The following is a 21,776-nucleotide window of genomic DNA, read 5'->3' on the forward strand; positions in this document are numbered from 1 at the left end:
CTCCATGTGGAGCTGTAAAAATCATGCTTTGCTTTAAGTTCCCTGGTCTCTCAGCCACAACCCCTTCTGGTGCATACCGGCATCTCAAACCAGCAAGTACTGAACACTATGGGGCTGATCAGGAGAAGCATTCCTGTAAAAGTTTGATTTCAGGTCTTGTTGAGGACCAGTTCCTGAAAACATAAAATAATCACACATTTGACTGCTTTATTGGATCCAGACCAGGGCACACGGGCTTGGAGATGGGCATGTCCCTGCCGTGGTGACAAACATCTGCACCTGGCGATGAGGCTGGCTTCCCTCCAGGCTCCATGCTCCACTTGGCTATTTTAGGACAGGTTAGGTACCAGAGCTGGGCGGAGAGGGATAGTTTATTATGTGAAAAAAGGTCAGAAGTTTGCCTGCTTGCTCAAACCAGCCAAATCTGGTTTTAATCGATGAAAACACACCAAAACACCCTCTTTGAGAAAAAGGTATGTTGCGTTTTCCTGACCACCGTTTTCCCTGGTGGCAAGTTTCTCATTCAAAATTATATCCACAGCTTTGTTTATGGGACTTTATAGAAGGCTTTGTATGGGTTAGAGAGGGGAGGGAATACTCCCATATGCAGAAACACAGAACCCATTAAAGCACAGGAGGCTCTGTTGGTTCCCCTCCCCAGCTGCTGCTAAGTTTATTTGCAGGCTGCAGCTTGGAAAAGGGGCTGTGGCCCATCTGCAGCACATATGTGGGAATTAATTTCCAGCATAGCCACAGGAGTGTGGGTCCGGCAGACCCTCTCAGATCCCCCTCCACGCTGCCTTAATTGCAGCCAGCGCAGCCAGCGAGCGCTGCAGCGTCACGGGGCAGGCGGGTCGGGGGCTCAGCCGCGCCGCTGCCTCTGCGCGGACCGCCGGCATCCCCGTCCTCCTGCCAGAACCGTGGGCTTCAGCAGCACGGGCAGCCTTGTGCGGCCCCCGAAAGGAGCGAGTGTCAGCCCGGAGCAAAGCTGGCAGCACGCCGGGCCCTGGGGCGGCAGATCAGAGAGGGCAGGGCTGCGCTTGCAGCATCGCCGGGGGCTGGGCCTGCTCCCTCTCCGGCCGCAGCGCTGGCGCTCGCTGCTCCGTGCGGCAAAGGCAGCGAGGGGTGCTGCGGCAAGAGTCCTGGGCCGAAATATCAAAGCCCGGTGTTGGAACTCAGGCAGGGAAAGGAGATGGGATTGCGTAAATTAGCTCTCGTTCCTATATTGTCTTCTGCACAGGAGGAACATGTTAGATCCTATTTATACAAGGCCCGGCTGGTAGATGTTAGGAAGGATTGTCTTGGAGTGGGAAGTGCATAGACATAATCTCTTTTAAACTTCTGTTAAAGGGAAAAAGAAGGAAAAGGAAGAAAAATAGGGAAAAGAAGAGATGATCGTAACTGCAATCAAAAGCATTTGTGAAGGAGCTCATCCTGAAAAGAAAAGACCTAAGATTTTGAGGGCTCTTAGCTAATTTTCAGATATAGGAATACACATTAAAAAAAAAAAAAAATCAGTAACTCCATGACTTAAGTGAATAACTAAACTAATGAACTCTTTTAAAATGATTGTATTTTTACAATCATTTTTAAAATTATTTTATAGGAAATGATTGTATAGGAAGGATGTGCAGGTCAGATGTCAGCAGGCAACCTAACTCTACCCTAAATGTTTTTAGACATTTTAGCAGGTTTTAAATATCCATTTCCACATGCATCTGTCTATTATTCAGCTGAGCATCTGGCCCCCAGGCCCATCTCTGCCCAAAAGCTGAAGTCACATTTAAAGTAAGCAGTGACCTGTGAATAAAATAATAACAAAATCACGTGCTGAATAAGAGGTGTGATGGAGACACTGACTTTAAGCTTCATGTTTGTTTTGTTAACACTAAGTTCCTTAGGGCCTCCTTTTTTTCTTCTCATATCAATTAATTTTCTCTCAAAAAAATTGAGCAATAATTTCTTTTGGTAAAATTCAAAGTATCTAGAAGCACTAAATTTGGCAAAAGTGTTTTGCTTTCCTTAAATCCATGCAGAGATACTGAGGTCCGGTTCATGGCTGTGGGAACTGCTGCTGTGGCCCCACATACCACAGCATTTTCCTGGGAGGGGTAAGCCCCTCTCCCACTGCTGTCTCAGCATGTTGGTATTCTAAAGAGAACTCCACAGACAGCCATTTAAAACTCCCAGATGTGGACACTGGGATGTGGTAGCTGCTGGGGACATCAGTTGCTGTTTCAGACTGCTACAGAGAGGAGTTGGGCTTTCCAAGGTGCCAAAAGGGCTTGCTGGGAGCTCCCCTCCCTCTGTCCAGCTCAGTGGTTTCCTTACCATTCTCAGCTCCTCCTCAGTTCTGCCTCACCAGTTTTCCTTACCACCTTAAAAGAGAAGAACTAAGTATTTATTTAGGGTGTGTATTTTTCCGAAATAGATGAAAAGGGAATGGTTTACCTTGGAGTCTGGGAGTTTGGCCCATAAATAATCATCTGTAATACCTGTCCCCTTTGCTTTAATAAACCAAGGTCTAGTCTCCTGGTCTTCAGAGAGAAAACCCTCATTCACTCTGCTATTAGCCACCACCGAATTTACTTCTTTTCCATGGCTACTAGTAGTGAATCAAAGTTTGTTTCTGAGGCTGAGAGGAAAGTTGGTTTTAGTATTGACTCTAATCATGTATTTTACCTCAAGCCACTGACACAAACATTTATTTACTCAAGGATCACCAGAGAAGTGGTTGAAAAGCACCTAGAGATTTTATTTGGAATTTGATTTACACTGATGTTCAAAAATGTATCCTTTTATCAGAAGAAGGAAAGCCTTAAAATACTGAATTGAAAATAATGCAGACAAAAGCTTTCTTACGGTATTTACAAAAAATTTTGGTCAGGGCAAAAATTCCAGGGAAGCTCACTTCCCCTTGTAATTGTACCACTTCTCTGCTAAGTTTGGGAACTAAAAGCAAAATAAACAGATTTTGTAGTTTTTAATTCAAAATGATCCAAAGCTAAGTAATTTGACTTTCTATTCACTATAGAGGAAAGTGCTATTAAGGTCTAGAGTTCACCTCAACCATAACTTGTGTGACAGCTGCAAGCTTATTTCTAGGATTCCACCTCAAGTAAATACTTGCTATTTGTATGAATTTTTTGTAGAGATGATGGAGTCAAAATGACTGCTTTGCTGCTGCTGTATGTACCTTGGAGCTGGATTTTTCTATGAAGTCTGTGGAAGCTTGTTACCATGTTAAATGCCCAGCTTTGATGAAATCTACACCTGAAGAGTAAGTAAATGAATCCTGAATTTCACATTTGAAGGTATGTGTGCTTTTCATGGATTTATGCCAGCTAGATTTTAGATTTAAAGAAACATTGTCGTAACTTTAACCACACCGTGGCTAGGCCAAACCTCAAAGATCTTGTTCCTAGGGCCACTGCCCTTTGAAGTGGCATCACTGACAGTTTTAGCTACTGTAGGTATTTATGAGGTACAAAATTATAAAGTAAACAGACATAAAATGTTATTTTAATAGCATACAAGCATCACCAAGCTGATTATATTCTTGTGTTCCAAGCACTGGTTTACTCAATTTGATTTTTGTTTTCTCTCACCTCTTCTCTTTTTTATTTTCTCTTCTTTTTTTTTTCCCCATATGAACCTGTCCTCAAGGAACATAGAAGCAGTATTTGCCAACTGCAATAGGAAATCTCTAACAGCTCAGATGTATATGTTTACTATGAATTGACCTCACAGCTCTTAAGTAGTACTGTGTGTTTAGCCTGTTTACTCCCCAAAGTGGTTGAAGAATTATCTGTGAATTTTCCACGTTGTTTTCAGTGTGCCGCTTTGTTTGATGGTGGTTTGTTAATGATACTTGTGATTTATTACTGTCACTTTATTAGATTATTTGCAAATCGGTGACAAAGCACTATGTGGATCAAGCCTTGTTAGTCATAAAAGCACTCAAGAAGCCATGAAAATCCGTTAAGCTTGAGCCTATTGAATGAAAGAGCATAGTGCTCTTTATTGATCAGTAGCCTTTAGATATGTAATGAATAGTAGTACTTTTGTAGCACTGTCAGATAGTGTTTTCCTTTGCATCTGATAAATTACACTCTTTTGTACTAGTGGTTTTAGATTTGGCATAAAACATTCTTGTGCTAGTATTTCTTTCAGCTCTAGTACTTGGGTGATCTTACATAACCAAGGCAGATAAATATTATAAGAAAAACTGATATTTGCTCTCCCAACACAGGTTTGACCATTGAGTTAACACTGATCTAACTTTCATATGTGGCAGGAGATTGAGGGCTCAATTGCAAATGGTTTGTAGAATATTTTTATAGCCTGTGTGCATGATACATGCAGTCTGTCTCACAGAAATACACATATGCACATTTGGATTGTAGCTAATTTCTTTGTAAATACAGATTTATTTCTGAATTTCTTATTGAACAGGCAAATATATAAGATTAATTTTACATTTGTTGTTGGTTTGAAATGTACTGTGCTTCTATTACAATATCAATACTTGATTTCTTCCTTTCTTTGCAGCTTGTACAGTCCTTTACACTAAACCAGAGTTGGGTTGTAGGTAAAATGTTACTATTTTAATTGTATGAAGTTAAAGGCAGAGTTTTTTGTGTAGCAGGTCCCAAGTTTTACATCTATGTCATTCTCTGAAGGATATCCCTATTAATACTAATAGTCAGATGCTTTGGAGGTGTTCACTAGGGTATTTCTCTGGATTAGAGTCACTTTCTCCTTCCAATCACTCCTCTCCTTGTAAAAAAAATGATCAGAAGAATGAGCCCAGTAGCCTATTGTATTAACAGAACTAGGGACAATAAATTTTCAGCAGCCTTTTTCTTTTTTTCCTAGATGTTTTCTAATGCTTCTTCAGCTTCCTTCAGTGTTTGCTCAGGTTATCAGTGTTTGAATTAATTTGTCTCAAATGAGCTTGATTTAGGCAATAGTTGCCAAAACCTCTGGGGACTGCTTGGCAGCACAAAAGAACAGTGACAGTAGTTTGAACATCAGCAGTGCCCTGGTGTGTAAAATAAGGAAAAGGTTCCATTGAACTCAATTTAAGATTTCTTAGCTGGGTTTGCAGCTACAGGCAAAATGCCTGTCACACTTCCAAAAAGGCACACTTCCATCTAACACTCAAAGGAGAAACAGTGTTTGGTAAAATCTTTGTCCTGTGTTTTCACCTTTCATGCACAAAAGGACTCAGTTCCCTACTCCTCCTAAAGACAACAACTATGAAGGCTCAGAACTGAATTTTAAAAATACAATATCAGTAGAAATACAGTAAGCACAGTTTCCTCTAACTGGAAAGGCTTAGGTACAAGGAAAAGGAAGCTTTTATGGTTCTTTACTTAATACTATTTTTCAGTCTCTCTGGGACATCTGTTTTGTGACTGACTCTGGAGACTCCAGTTGTAACCGTTCTCTTCCAGCCAAACACCTCAGTGGTTAACCAGCAGTGACAAATTTTGCACACAAATAAAAACTGTTTGCTAAGGGGGATGAACTGTGTCCTGTCTGTTGGTTTAGCTACTGAATTCAGGATAGAATGCCTTCAGCTGATATTTTGACCCTTTTAGACTTTTCAGTTACTTCTGAACAAATTAATATAGTTAATTCCTATATTAAGCTGATTCAAAAGCTCTCTTGGCAACACTGTAATACAGTGATCACCTAAACAGTAAATGAAAACATAGCTAAAAAGCCTCAAAGCTTAGTAACATCTGCAGTACATTAACAAAGGTTTCAGAGCTCTAACACATGACCCAAGTGCCAGCATCCTTGCAGAATGTCTTTTACTGCAGCCTGGTTTTGCTCTGGTCTTTCTCAGAGCTGGCTTAAAGGGCAAGTAGTCTCTAAAGACCACATTAATTGACCCAACAGAATAGATTAAGGAGGGTGAAGTGATTGCCATCTCAAATCACTAATTTCTATGTACATTTTCACATCAAATGAATCTTGATCAATGTCTAACTCATTTAATAAATGTTTCTTAGTCTAAGAAAGCAACCATAATTAAGTTATAAAATTACAGATGTCTGGCTCAAAATTTCTATCTACAAAATATTTTGAGGTTACAGCAAATAATTTCTTGTGACTATGTAGCAATTCTGATAAAAAAGCTCTCTCTAGCTGCTGTCATTAAAAAAACAGAGTCACTGCACTTTAAATGCATTCCATCATTTAAATCTTTAATAATAACTTCATTTTCTATGGATAATACTGAAATATTGTCAATACCTAGATGAGTCAAATAATGATACTCCCACCCAGTCATGTTTTGATGAAAAAGAAGAGATCATAGTAATCAGGTAAACTGGGCTTTAAGACAGTTTGATCAGGAAAGCTTTCCATTCATTTGCTTGCATCTTTAAGGGTATATGTAATCATATATCCTTACCTACTCAGAAGAATTTAATCTGTGTGACAATTTCAGAGAAACCATGTGTGTGCAGTCCCTCTAATTTATAAGTGACATATTCACATCCCATTTGAAGACTCAGTCCATCCATGCTGCCTAGAGACAGTGAGGGGCAATAGCAAGCAGTGACTATTATTCTGTTCCTATTGAGTAAAATCTGACTCCGTGGCCTGTCCTGCAGGAAATAATACCCCAAAAAACCTAAAGGAAAAAAAAAGGCAAAATAAAATCCAAAAAGAAAGATTTTGCCCCTTCTTTTCCTCTATTAAATTGTGTCTTTTTATATCTTCACTTGGCTTCCACACCCCAAGTCTAAAATTTTTACCTAGTGTTGTGTCTGTTGTTACCTGCTCTGTGTGACTTAGAAATTTTAGTGAAATTGAAACTCAGAAGGCTTCTTAAATGTGGGAAAGGACTGCCACTGTTGGCAGTGTGACAAGACCTAGCACATTGCTGGGACTTTAATAACAATAAATAGTAGCAAGACTGACAAGAGAGATGCCTGACTTGAACACAGCTCTGTGGCCTGTGCAGCATGAACAGTAGAAGCTGCTAATGTAGCAGTTTGAGTAGATGTTAGGAGATCAGTAACAGTCCAGGAAATTTACTTTATGGTTTCTCTCACTGAAAAGTGCATTTACTGACACATAGTTTAAAAAAAGAGATTTATTACTCAGCATAACCTGATCTGGCACAAAAGTAGTATTTTCTACTAATACACTAAGTTACAGAGGTAGCAAACAGTGTGTTTGATCTGTACTGAATTACTGTGCTTAAAGTAAAATAGAAGAAAAATTGGAATAGTTCTTCCTGAGAACCAGAAAGATGCACTTCATATTTTAAATCTCGTATATTTTCTTAGTTCTTGATCTGGGGACAAATTAAGGGTCTGACAGTGTTACCCTGGGGTTAGTCAGAGCAAGACTCTCCTAAACTGCTCTGTCCTTCTGTCTCCTTCACTCTTTGTGATTCATGCAGGCTGCTTTTTGTTCAGGGGTTTTTCTCATACACCAGCTATGGAGAACCACCACCATCTCTAATGATGGCTTTGCTGACATTATTTTTATTATTATTACTTGCTTGCAGTAATATTGTAAAGTGAAAGTAGATTCTTGATCCACTTAGCCTCCACTTCCCCAGGACTAGTCTAAAAAGACTTTTATTGTTGCAGTGAAAATCTCTGAGTACCAACTTCATTTGGTTAAGAAAAGAGGGCAAAAACATGAATGGGGTTGATTTCCTTAAGCAGTTTAGCACAATGCTGATGCTAGATCACAAAAACAAAAAAAGCTCACAATTATTCAAGTAGATAACAAACCCACCTTTGTGAAATGGTATTTTCTTTGTATAGCCACGAGAAATAATTCCATCCATAAAATGTTTGCAAGAGATATGAGACTGTAAAAGATCTCTTGACTCTTTGAATCCAGACCTCACTATTGTGTTATTCCATGAGTAAAAAAATATGTTCATAATGCAATTTCTGTATATTCTACATGAACCCATGAAGTTTCATCATAAAATTAGGGTTACTCTTCTTGTGGTCTGTTCCAGTATCCCATTTTACTGAAGATTAGATAATATCCTATCACTTAATTTTTGTCCCACTGAACATTTTTGTCATATTTTTTATGGTTTTTCAGCACAGAAAAAGAACCCCCCCAAATACAATGTAGCCATGACACAAAGTGACAGTTATGTCCTTTAGAAAAAACATTTGTGTTGTTGACATTAGAAAGGAGAGTTTCATCTTCAGACATCCACTCCAGTATTTTAGGTAAAAACATTTTTATTAAAAGGAAAACTAGGGTTGAGCTTGCTTTGATTATTTTTGATTTTCCTTCCCAAATAGAAAGTTCCAGAAAGGAAGCCAAATGAGTGCTATAAATTATTTTATAAAATGACTGTAGGTTGTATATTGCAAAACAACTAAACCAAACAAACCAGAAAGCTCTGGTATTAAGCAAATGAAAAAGACATTCCAGATGGAAAAGAACTCAAGAGTCAGAACTGCCCAGAGTCCAGAATGCTCTGTCAAAATTAGGTTATATTAGAGCAGTCTTGAAAAGGAGGTTTGGAAAAGAGGCAGTTACAACAGGAATTAAACTATGTTTGACAGGCTAAATGGAATGTATTTCCTAGCTCCAAATGGCTGCACAGGACTCCTGTAATGGGTGTTTTGCTCAAAGCATAATGAGAAGAGAAGAGGGGAAAATTATTTCATTTATCCAGACTATAATCAATCACTTCCAGGAGAAGAAGTTTTTCATTATTTTCCAGCAGCAATAGGAGTTGTTAAGTATATCACTTAGATGTACAAATTGCTTTGTGAAAGAAAAAAAAAGAAAATTTATTAAAGAAACAAGATGCACAAAATTAATCTGTAAATTTTGTAACTATTCATAGTCATTCTGCCATCTTTGTGACTCAATACCTGCCTTTTTTCTTTATTATCTCTAAAGTGCCAATAGTCATAAAAGCATGAAAGCAATAGAAAAAGTGGAGCAGCCTCTGAAGAAAAGGAATTTTTTCATTTGGTAGCAGGTCCAGCCCCAAAGACATAAAGACCTTTCCTGAAACTTTTAGGACTGCAAAAGTATACTGGATTTTGCCAGATTGCTTACTTCTGATGGAAATTCCCTAATGGTACTGTTGGTTTCTGGGTAATGAAAGAAATGATTACATAAAATGATGGTAGGAAAATGATCAGAAAATGTTCTGCACAGCTGTAATATCCAACAATTTCTTAGTGCTTAAATTTGTATTGTCTTATCTGGTCATGAGAATAATATCACTCCCAAATTTAAAGAGCATGGAAGCTGAATCACAGGAAAGTCAGTCTTGTTCTCGTTGAAGCCCACATTATAATGCCTGGAGACCGTCTTTGGTATATAGAATGGAAGACCAAACCCAGAACAATAAGGATTTGATTTTTCTTGCCAATGTGAATTTCATTCAAAAACAACAACAAAAAAAAAAGAGAGAAATTATCCTTTATTTTCTAAGTGTGCTGCAATGCTCTGAAAGTCTCTTTAATCAGGAAGTACAAGAATAGATTCAGTGTTTCTGTCTTTACTAGAATCTCCAGAGTCTTGGACAGAGGAAAAGCTAGATAAGCCCAAACCAATCTCCCCAAGTGAAAAAAGAAATATTGAAAAATTCCATGAACCAAGCAAAGCCAGGAAGTTAGTGACTGCACTAATTATTAGCTTCCAGAAGTCATTTGACATCCAGGAATTTCCTACAGGTGATATTGTGCCTAAATTCAAAGCTCTATTACTTTGCAGGCTCTCTGGAAGGCCCCTTGCACAGGCTGCTATCAGATAAATTCATTATCCAAGCAGCAATGGATGGATGGAGTCTCAGCTGTGCCCTTGAGCATGCCTATACAGAGCTCTCCAGCTTTGCGGATGTCAGCAAAGTCGTCTCTTGTGACACTGTTCTACTTTTAGTGCCAAATCAGTCTGTTAACTAGGAAGAGCCTGGGGTCTTTAAAATAGTGAGCCAGTTCAGAAGCAGGCAGCTCTAAAGTGCAGGTTTAGGTATTATGTAGCTGTGTGTCAGTTTTATGGACATAATCCCTCAATTTTAACTGAGCTTTTTAATTTCACCTAAAAGAGAAGCCAGCTGAATTCTTCCAACCCCTTTTAATTCCCATCTCTGTGTGCAGCTTCACTTAGTGTTTCTTATAACAAAAGGCTTTTAAAGTTGATAAATGGCTGCAGAGATTTTGCTTTACTTTGTTGCTTTTCTATTTATTTAACCAAGAGCAGTTCTTTTAGTCCTGACCTCAGCCTTGTCAAATAGACTGTGTTTGTCAAACTGCTCATGCTCCCATTAACTCCTAGCTGTTTCAGTTGTCAAATTTGATGAATGGCTCAAATGCTGTGAGCATCATTAAAAGCAGGGATACTGAGGAAAATATTATGCTATGCTGAGTCCAAATACACACCATAAATAGGAAAATTCCAAGCAAAGAAAATCTTTTATTGCATAGAGGAAATTGCAAGTGGTTTAAACTAATCTCTTTTAATGCCATCTTTCATATGTGCAGGAGACAAGAAAAAGCCACTCATGTTTCATGGTTGGTATTATCTCTTCATAGTTAAAGAACATTAGTAGCTTTATAACCTTATTTATACAAAGTTCATGTAAGTGTTTGGGTTTGCTTGGGGGAACAGGCCTGCTCAGTGCAAATAAAAGCGACAGGACTGTTCCCACAGTGCTCTGTAGGTCCGGAGGGTCTGTCCCTTCCCAAAACAGAGTCTGCTGTTTCTGTAACTCCGGGTTTCCCCAGGTGGAATCACACAGCGCAGCTACTACTGCGGTTTGCCCTGCAGGACTGGCCGGGCCCAGCGCTGCCCTCGGCTGTGGCCAGGGCGCAGAAAGCCCAGCCGAGCTCTGTCCAAAGCCCAGCCGAGCTCTGTCCCTGGAGCTGCCCGGGCAGGCAGCGCCGGCCGCGGCCGGAGCGCGCCTGGCGCGGCTCGGCTCCGGTTACGCTCCAGCGAGCCGCCGAGCTGAGCTCGGCTGGGGCTCCGGCTGCCCTTTGCCGTACTTACAGCACAGCTCAGGATTAGTGCTGGGAAGTTGGGCAATGGCTTCAGCACAAAGAATAACTGTTGTTTTTGTGGGGGTTGTGGTGTTGTTCTGGATTCTGGGCTATTTTTATCTGCTGAAGTCCACCTAAAGGCCAAAGAACTGCTCTTTGAATATTTTTTTTTATATTGTTGAAGCAGATAAAATTCTTCAGATGACTATTAATACATATATATATATGTATATATATTTAGATATGAAAGTTATACACTTCTAGACTGGTGATACTCCTCTGCTTATTAAGGTCAAGACAAGAGTTACTGGGATATTTATTTATTATTTTTTGTTTTTAAAATTTGTAATCTAAGTGCATATGCATACAGGCTGGTTCTAACATTTCTGAGTGTTACTCATGTAGAATTTTCATCATGAATAAGTATACTGCTGCAGTAGATTTTTCCTGGGCAGTGGTATAAACCATTACAATAAGGACAGCAGGCAAACCTTTACAGCAGTTCTGAAACAGAATCAGAAGTAGGTCATCAAAGCTCATTTTTTCCTAAATTACAGCAGCATTAATCTTTTTTTCTTACTATTAAAGGATAGGAATTATTTCTTGATCTCAGGTTTTTAGGAAGCACAGAGGAAGCAAATATTTCAGTTGTGTCAGAAACTGCATCAGTTAGGGTTTGCCTTCAGTGAGTGTAACTCTTCCTGGCTGCTTGAGCACAAGCAATGGCAGAAATCCTCTCTCTGCTATTGCAGCTAACTCAAACTTTAGTTTTGAGGTCATCTTTCCAAAACTTTTGGAAAGATGATGCAGGATGTCGGTTACTGAACATGTGGCACCATTACTCTAAATCAAAGATTTGCATTACAGCCACAGCATAAATCTAAAGTTGTGGGAAGCATTGACAGTTAATCAATTCATGTCAGTAATTTTTCCTTTACCTACATGCCATCAGTGGCACAGTGCAGAGGTGAGCTCTGGGTTTCCACGACTGCCTGGGAGTGTGAAAGGATGGGCAGTGAGAAGCCTTCTCCTGCCTGCTATCTGCACCAGGGATATCCAAACTACCCTTCAAACTCAGTGGCTGAGTGACAAGAGAATTTATTATTTCCTCACAGGTGAAAAGGTGCTGCTTTTTGTCTGGACTAGTTTTCTCATGTTTGCCTGTATTCAAATCACAGGGACTGGATGTGGACAATACAACTTTAATTAATTCATTTCATCCAGACAAGCCATGAAATGGTATAGTTGTATAGAATCATGAATGTACGTTACTCTCCTAGGGTGTATCTGATGTTTGTTTCCTAGGGCCCTAAATATACATTTGGTTTTCTGAATAGTTTTGGCGTTTCTTCAAATCAATGGAGTTCACATTTCTTTGTTATTCACTGGGTGGCAATACTATTAGCAAGCAAAATATTTTCACTAGGACAAATGCTTTTTTTAAGCCTCAACTTATTCTTATTTCTGCCTGTTGCAGAAATTAAATATTTATTAGGCAAAACAAAGTAGGAAAGCTGAAATCATTCCCTAATGAGGCTTCCTGCACTTTTAATCATGATTTGTTGGTGTCTCTGGATTTCTGTTACTCTCAGGAATACTGACATCATTTGATTAGCCATATTCAAAGTGAGTCTATAGGAACAAGCTCTGTATTTACTATTTCATTCTATTGGACAGAATTATAACCATCAGGATAGCTGCATCTCTGAATTAAATATAAGTACGTACATACACAGGTGGGTACCAAGCCCCCAACTCACATGCTCTCCCACTATGATCAGTGAGTCCAGCATTTATGAGAAAACAGAGTTCTGCAGGTTCGGTTGGTCTCTAATGAAACATGACCTTGACCTGGGAAAGTGGGATTGGAGATGTCAGTATCTACACATTTGTTTAAGCAGTGAAATAAGAAATTTGGCTCATAGTTAACTGAAAAGGCATCAGCAAGGCTAAAGCAAAACATAGGAAAAAACTTGTTTGCTGTACCCCCTTGTTCAGCAAAATAAATGATACTGTCAGGAGTTTTGAAGCAAGCACTACAGCCTGTTCCTGGAAAGCATCACTGGTGAGAAAAATAATTTTCAGTTGAACTCAAGAACTTAGAGGAAAAACATTGTAAAAATCAGTAATAAGTTGGCCCACAGGCAGCCAAGCTAAAGAGGACTCATTTGCTATGGATTTCTGTCTCTCCTGCCTCACTGTCTGCTTCCCAGCTCTCATCCACCATTAGCCCTGCCTGTTCTTAGTGCCTGCAGCACCTGGCAGGGATCACTGTGTCCGTGGCCAGGGTAGCATTGCTCTGTGTGCAGCCATCAGCTGTACCCAGTTTGCACAGGACTTGTCAGAACTTGACTCACTGAGACCTCTGCCCTTCTGTAAAAGGGAGTTAAAACTGGGGGGAAAGAGCAAGCAGATGACAGGCAAACATTCATATGACACAGTTATGTTGAAACCTTGTTTCCCTAAGGAACTGTGTACTTTTTAGTAGTCAGTATTTTTAGAGATTAGATATTTTGCTTATTTTGGAAATCAAGTAGAAAGATGCACAGAAACAATCTCTGAGGTGGCACCATGTTTTCTCTGAGTAAATACCCACAAAGATGTTCCAGATTACCATATTCTACAACACACATATCCTTACATATATAATACATATCCTAACCCTGTTAATTATACCCCTAATACCCCTGGATTAAGCTGCACCCCAGACACCGAGGGCCTGAAGTGCAGAAGCCCCATACCTAACCATCCTGCCCCCCTTGTTTGGTAGTCTCCAGGACTACTACATTTATGTCATCTAGATATGTTAATGTTGGAAGAGAATTTGAAATTAAACAAATGACTCCTACTCAACAGAACAAAAGAACAACACCAATTTCTCCTTGACAGTGATGCTGATGATGTCAGTAGGATTGCAGGATGTTAATTTATCTCAGCATTTCTGAGTTGGGTAGTTCTCTTTAATAATTGTCAGATTTTTCCTGTAATGACTGATTAATTGTAGGACTAACTCAGTAAAGCTATGATACCCTCAGTACCTTGCAGCAGAATTGTCAGAGCAAGTACACACTTTTCATTTTCTTGCCTCTGTTTTGCTTGCTTGCTTGTCACTTCAGTTTGCCCATGAGTGTTTGCCTTGTGCTGTTGCCCCTCAGAAAATGCTAAGGCTGGGCAGTAAATAAGGGACAAGGATAGTATCAATTTAGATAACAAGGAGTGTTTGTGTGTGTGGGTTTTACAAAAGAAACTTTGAAGAAATTTTGCATCGCTTGAAATTTTTCTAGCTTTTATTAAACAATAAAAACTATATATTTTAATTTTTATAGTAATCAATTAAGCTATAAGTAGGGGGGGATTTCTGCTTAGTTTTGAAATTCATAAAGGTGTAACAGAAAGGAATGATTTTCCCTTACATTAAAATATTAAATCATCATCAGAACTTGCCTCTGGACTCATAGACAATAATTTATGTATCTCCTGTTCTCTATTTTACTTTTGTCTCACAGGCATAATGTAAGAGCCCTACTTTTGTCACAGAATGTGCGTCTCCAGTAATGTGTGTATGTTGGACAAACTTAGCTAATAAGTTACATGGGCAACAAATCCTTGCTGTTTAGAGAGTTCTTAGCATTTCTCCTTTCATTTTCTCTTTCCAATATATACATCCTACAAAGCTTGAAACCTTTTGAAGGGACTAGATGTAACTTAATCATTTACAAATAGTTTAGAAATGTTTACTTGGACCTAAATTTTGTTCTTCCCTTTCTTTTTGTATTTTCTGGATGAAGAAAAGGATTTCTAGCAGTGGCAAAAACATTTGCATTATCCCCCAGTGCCCAGAAACCATGTCACTGCAAATGGTAAATGAAGTTTAGTCATATGGTGTGATCTCCAACTCCCTGAGTCACCAAAGTGAGTGAGGCTGAAATTCCCTCATGTTCTATCTCTCTGCTGTAAGTTATGGTGTTGTCTCTTTGCTACTGAAGTTTTGATTTTATTCTCTAACACTACTTCCTTCTTGTATTTTAGGTTTGTTGTCCTTCTAGTTGTGTGAATTTTCAGCCCACCCAACACTCTTCTGAGGTACCTGTTACTTGCAGCTTTTGCTTCAGCATCCAAGAAGTTCAAGATCTTCTTGACTTCTACATTATGGGAGTTATTGCATTCAGATAAACTGCAATTCTAAAGAATAATCAGATGCTTGCAAGAATATTTCAGCTGACATCCCTGTGATTGTGTGTTTTTATTTTGTTTTACTATATCTAAATAGTCTGTTAGGTTTCAGCTCCTACAAACTATTTAGAAGCATCCTCCAGACTAGACTTTTGTCCATATTTAAAAAATATCTTTGCGTGGGTTGCAGGAGGTTATGGGATCACTGCTTTTGGGATGAAGACTCACTGAAGACTTAAGTGAGGCAGAGAACCTGACTAACTCACAAAGACTAAAGGTATCCAAATTGTTATGGTCTAACTCATAACTGTCCTAAGAAGGAGTTAAGTTTGAGAAAGAGATGGGATTTCCAGGCCTGAGTTCCACACCCTAGTTCTTAGATTCCAAATCATCATAAATGCTTGTTTTTCCCAAAACACAAACACCCTTCTGACCTCTCTGATTTTCTGACATAAACTAAGAATCTTTTCATGATAATCAGTCAAGTATCAGTTCTAAAAAGCCATTGCTGTGCATTATAGGTACTTATGCACAGAAGAAAACAAAACAAAACAAGTGGTCTGCCGCTTTCCGGGATTAATGCTATGAAGGATTTTATGGGTGGTCCATAAGTGGACAGAATGTTGCACTAATGTGTGACTGCATGGCAATTAAGCTTAATTAGGGAAGGTTTTGAAAAAGACAGATGAAAGTAAATTATGGGAATGAAAGCAACTGTGCTTTTGGGGACCACACTCTGCTGCACTGGTTCAGCAAATTGTTGCTAAAAATGTCCCCCTTCTGTCAGGTTCTGACGCACATCCAGCACTTTGTCAAAGTAAGTGTTTTTCTTGGGAAGGGGGAATCTCTTAAGAGCACATTCTTCACCCAGTCTCTGCTGAACTCATTGGTTTCATGAAGAGACAGCTGCACTTCCAGAGTAAGAGCAGCAGCAGATGACCCTGAATCCATGGCCATCCGGTTTAGTTCAGCATTGCCTCTCTTCTGCATGGAGTAACAAGGGTAATCATCAATGTGGATTTTCATGCATGCTCTGGGGACATTTTTTACAATTTTGTATTTTTAGTGCTTTCTCAGATTTACAGCTGAGCACCTCATATGGAACATCTGATTCTGGTTGAAGTGATTTTCTCTGGTAAGAAGCCCTCAGTAGGCAGACCTGGAACAGTTTCCAGGCTTCCACACGGCATGGTTTGAGAGCATTCCATAAAACAAGCTCTTTCAGAGCAGAGGACTTCAGGGTTTCTGTGCTTGCACTGTTTCAGAGCTAGGTGCCCTTCTTCAAGAAAGTTTTAAAGGAAACAAAACTCAAAATGCTGAAATTCTCAATGGAACAGATTTGCTTTTTTTCTGCTCTGGACTGAATGGTTGTTACTGCAGGCACTGTTATAGTATGCTATGTTATATTGGATTTTATTAAATTATGGAAAATAATTAAATAGAAAAGCAGAGGAAAAATGCTACACAATCTGCAGGCAGATCTTTTTTTAGCTTGAATAGTGTCTGGAATTGCTTTCCACCAGGACATGGGGATGCTTTTTTTCCCTAATGAACTTTTTACATCCGAAATGAAATCCTGATTCTGTGGACAATTTATTAAGAAAAGCACCAGTTTCATGAGAGGAGTTTTTAGTCCAACAGGGAATTTATATGTGGAAATCATATATGGGTATAGGGAAACACCTCATAAAAAGAATGGCTACATGGTCAGCAGCTGTAATTTATGTTCATTCTCTTTTAATAAAAAAATATGTGTTCAGACCGATCTTTTATTTTTTTATTGCAGCTCAGCAAGGTACCCTCAACTGTAGCTGTTTAACCTCCTAACTTTCTTTGGTTTGTTTTTGCAAAAAACAAAACTAAACCTCGTACTTGTGTTTTCAGTTACGAATCTTATTCATACGTGAAAGGTGCGACAAGGACACTTTTCTCCACTGAAGGATATTGAAGCAAGTGTTGATAGAAACATCACACATAAAAGAGTGTTAAAATGAAAACACAGACAAGAGGATGCTAAATAGAGAAAAGAAGCAGGATCTAGGATTTGATGGCTGACCATGAACAGCTATGCACAGGTAATCCAGATACATGTCCTAATACCTAAACTCTCCAGGTTAAGTGTATATTTACCTGAACTACTCAGATAAATTTTGCAAATGAGGTATGTGTCCATAAATCACAATCTTCTTCAGGTCAAATGTTGTGGAAATCTGTCAAATTAAAAATTATATTCCTAGAAAGGATGCTTCAACAAAACCTCAAGATGGGATCTAATATTTAGCAAAGTGCTGTATCTGAAGAGAGATCCCCTTAGCTGCAGAACCTTAGTCAGGTCCCCTACTTGCCTCTATCTCTGTAGCTGGAAAGTGAAGGCACTTCTAAAGAGTTGCTGGCATGTGAGGTAATGAGAAATTCCAGGGTCTGGCGGGATCTGTAGTGACAACACTTGTGAGAGGACCTGGCACAACCTCCTCGGCAGAGTTGTTACCCACCTCCCATAGACTCACTCTATAGTGTTGGTGATCAGATTTTGATGGAAGTCTGATGCAGCTGTGAAGCAGCAGGTGAACAAGCCATTTCTTCACTAAAAGCCTAAACCCAGCATTTATTACTTCCTCTTAGGTCATAGAAACATCACTTGTCTTTCAGTTTGACAATAACCACATCCTTTTCATCTTCATCTGCCTAAAACACTCTGTCCTACATCTCTTTTGCACATGCTGTAAATGCGCCTCCTCCAGCAGTATTTCTGCTGTGTTCCTGCTGGCACCTTCTGCAGCAGCCAGACCTCTGGGCATTCCTGGGAGAGACTCAGAGGGAATTTTCTGAGTCAAATTAGTAAGGGCAAAGGTCAGTATTGCTCAGTTAATAACAAGAAAAATTCACCTGGATTAGTACTGGCTACTTAATAGGAACCAACAGAGTATCAAGATTGGCCCTCTATGATTTGGATGCTTTCTAAATTATATTTTTATGTCAGAATGCTGCCATGTTGCTTGCTGGAAGACTAGGGAGAAGCAAATTTTTACAGTTTGAGGAGAGCTGCAACAGCAGCTGGAGCTATTCTGCCTACTCTTTCCCCACATTGCAAGCCTTCACAAAGCTTTAAAGCCAGAGAAAGTGAGCTGCCAAAGAAAATACACAAACAAAGCAGATGAGTCCATTATTCTCAGTTTCTAGGAGATATGTTTCAGTCTGTGAGTTCTGTATTTCTGCAAGAAATTTATTTAATTTTTAGAGGTGAAAGAACTCAAGCTTGCTGGTATTTTTGGATTATTTTCTAATCTGCTCTCTTTCTTTCCCCCCCCACCTCCTTCCTTTTTTTGTGGCTTTCCAGTGTAAGTGACCATAGCAAACCCCTGTTCAGGATCCAGGAGGAATCCTTCACTGCCAGCCTTAAGAGAGGTAGGTGACAGCCGCCAAAACGCCTTGATCACACACTCCCAGCACCCTGCCCTGCCAGCAGCAGAAGGAAAGTCCAGTTTCTCTTAATAAGGTGCAGAGAGTGGCCAAAATATTTTGCGAATTTTCTGTCTCAAAAGGGTAATGAAGCTACCTCTGTCTCAGTGCACTGGCACAGGAACAAACTAAACAACTGGGAAACATGTTTCAGAGGAGAAATACAGAGCACATACTTCTTAAATTTCACACTTCCACTGGAGGCTGAGCTTTGCCTTTTTCTACCGCTTTTCCAGGCTGGCTGAACTCTTTTGCACAAAAAGTGGAAGGGATGGGGGAGGGCGAGCAGGCTTTTCTGCAGATTAGCTTCAGGCAGCTCTTGCCAGACCAAAAGTTACATTGGAAAGCATTTCTTAGTTTATACGAAAACAATTAATTGTTTAATATGTAAAGTAAAACCGGGAAGTTATTCCCATAAATTTGGTTTAAAATCTACCTTTCTATTAGCTTTGAGCAAAAGAAACCTCCACACTGCCGAGAGCACAGTCAGATTCTTTGGGCTCTCTTCAAAAAGCTCGCTCTTTTTGTCATTCCTCTCTGACCTCCTCCCTGCTAGTCCTGGGATGAAAAGCAAGCCAAAGATCTGCTGAGAAATGGGCCGAGCCACTGCTGACCTTTGCAAATCCAATTTCTTCAAAGTGAGAGCTAATCGACGTGTTCCCACGCTGTGTATTGCTGAAACTTACGATGCAATTCAAGGAATGAATTCACCATGGTGCAATCTCATTTTGAATCCAGTTTTCTTGTTATGTGTCAGAGGGTGAAGGAGGCAGAGTGTGGTACAAGTTATAGAGAGCAGTCACAACCAAGTTTCATGTACTGTGTAACTCTGTCTTTGAAAGATTTTGCACTTTGGATGGGCTCTTTCACTTAAAATCTAAAATACATGGGCGTCCCCCCTACCTCCTTCTACTTTCCTCCTCCTCAAAAACAAAGAGACATTTTGAAGTTCTTTAAAATAAAAATAAGCTAATGAGAGTTTGCACTGAGCAATCCCCAAACAGAAAAAGAAAAAAAAATTAGGCTCTGAGGGTACTGTCTGATATGTAACCAATGTGCCTTTTGGGGAGATTTGTGTGCACAGGAGCTGTAGGTGAATGAGATTGTGCTACGGGGAGAGCTTTAAAAGTCATATTCAAAATTCATTTTCTCTCACTTGGCATATCTGATCTGGTTATAAGCACAATTCTGAATTTACAGCAGGCAGAGTGGTCCACTCTGTGCGATGTTTTGCAATCTCTGCTAGGTACCGCAGCTGTGCCGGCACGATCTGTACAGGAAAAGCACATTGGCATTCCCAACCTAAATCTTATAATCTTGCTTCAACAGGTGCCTGCAGAATGGCCCCCTCCCTGTTTCCCAGAAGGTGCTGCCATTTGTTTCCCGCTCCACTGGCCAAGCCTTGGCTGAGCACAGCCCTGGGCAGCCACAGGACCCAACGGGAGCAGCGGCAAAGCTCCACATCCTGCTGGCATGCTCCAAGCGGGGCAGGTTTGCGCAACACTGCAACTTCTTGTCTGGGGCAAAAGGGACACAATAGGACTCTCGTTCCTCGTTTAACTACTGTGGGGCATATGTCATGGGTAGCAAATCCCAAAGAGATGCATTCAGCATCCAAAAAAAGCAGTTATGTCATTGCCAGCGGGGATTGGGCTTGGTGTGCCTCCCTCGGGATGTCACCTCTCCAGCTGGTGAGTCCTGGCATGGCAGGTAGCAACCAAGCTGCTCCACTTTTGGTGCTTGACCACAGACCTCCCAGAATGTGGGGTTCCTGGCCAGCTTGGCCATATAGTAGAACCAGAGATATCGTCATTTATTTTTTTAGCTCATTGCCACCTTCACTGCACAAGTGTCATTCCACTATGGCTGATGTAATGGCGAATCAAGTCCTTGGGCTAATGGATTGAACTGTGCCTTGGCTGTAAACTGCAGACTTCCAGAGGAAGCATCAAAGTTCTCATTTTGTATTTGTCCCTAGGAAAGCAAATGAAAATGTATCATTGTTCTCAAGATTGCTGAAAGAAGCAAGTCCTTTTCTTAAATTTTACTTCTGCAGCCATGAATAGTAAATTTCCTCCATTCATGACTGGTTTATAAAAGAGTTTGTGAACTAACAAGATCTGAAGAACTTTCTTTCTCAGCAAGTATTGCAGTAAGAGACTTGTTTGTGTTTTTTATTACTTTCTCAATATTTTTGTTATCCTCTTTTCCCAGACACGATTGGATTTTCCAGTCTTCTGGACATCAAAGATTTTGGAGAAGAGATTGTATAAACTGGATAGGTAACAGCTGTTACCAGATGGATTTACTGGTGAAAAGGAGAGAGGGCTAATTTGTTTTATGTGTTTCCTCCCACTGCTGGTACTTTTCACTGTGGCACACTGTTACTGTCCTGTGACAGGGAGTGTCCTTGCACAGAGGGAGCCCTTGTCCACAGGGTTGCACCTAACTTCAGGTTTCACTGTTGGTTATAAGTGACTTTTCCAAGTGCCTTCTTCAGAGCCCTTTTACCTGGTCCTCCAGTAGTTTATTAGAGAGAAAAATATGAGAGAACAGCTCTAATATTGTTAGATAATAGCACTGATTGACAGATTTCCATTTCTAACCTTTTCAGGTCAGAAGGTGTAGTTTGCTTCACTTCTGGATATCTCAGGACACTTACAGTTGGATTTATTTTTGTAAAATAAATAATTGAATTCCTCAGGAAAGATCACAGTACCAAAGGAGAGTTTCAGCTGTAGCATCTCTGTTGTGCCCTTCTATTTAACATGGGAATGAATGAATGCATGAATCCTCTTTATTTTTTCATCTAGTATAAAATTCCTTGTGCAAGAAATTCCTCTTTTAGATTGCTGACTGTTTAAGAAAGGTCATAGAGGGGAAATGGTGATTTGTAATATTGCAGAGCACTAACTGGTAAAAGAGACTGTGTGCATGTGTAACAACCTGATCTTTGCATATTGCTATACCAACAATATCTGATCCCATTCAGATAACAGCAAAGCAGCCTACAGCTTAGACCAGGTTCAAAAAAATTCACACTGCCTGTTCTTTCTTATTTTAGGTGTGATTGACTTGCTTTTACATTTGCATCTTGTGTTCTTGAGCACCTACCCTTGTGTTTTTCAAGCTTCAGCAAGGGAGAGC

At 39.8% G+C, this 21,776-nt stretch overlaps 1 long non-coding RNA gene across 8 annotated transcripts; it reads left to right on the forward strand.

Annotated features, from left to right (window-relative positions):
* The first annotated feature begins 206 nt into the window (after nucleotides 1–206).
* On the forward strand, nucleotides 207–21,172 carry LOC137471464 (uncharacterized). Of its 8 annotated transcripts, none has more exons than XR_010997626.1 (6): nucleotides 1,605–1,872; nucleotides 3,153–3,280; nucleotides 14,786–14,913; nucleotides 15,027–17,245; nucleotides 18,508–19,452; nucleotides 19,959–21,172. It is a non-coding gene; the product is annotated as an uncharacterized lncRNA (long non-coding RNA). The 8 variants fall into 8 exon arrangements; XR_010997633.1 differs by having other exon boundaries at nucleotides 18,508–18,666; XR_010997629.1 differs by lacking the exon at nucleotides 19,959–21,172 and having other exon boundaries at nucleotides 15,027–15,080; nucleotides 16,009–17,245; nucleotides 18,508–19,355.
* Nucleotides 21,173–21,776: the final 604 nt, after the last annotated feature.

This window comes from Anomalospiza imberbis, chromosome 3 (genome assembly GCF_031753505.1).
Source record: "Anomalospiza imberbis isolate Cuckoo-Finch-1a 21T00152 chromosome 3, ASM3175350v1, whole genome shotgun sequence".
NCBI lineage: Eukaryota > Metazoa > Chordata > Aves > Passeriformes > Viduidae > Anomalospiza > Anomalospiza imberbis.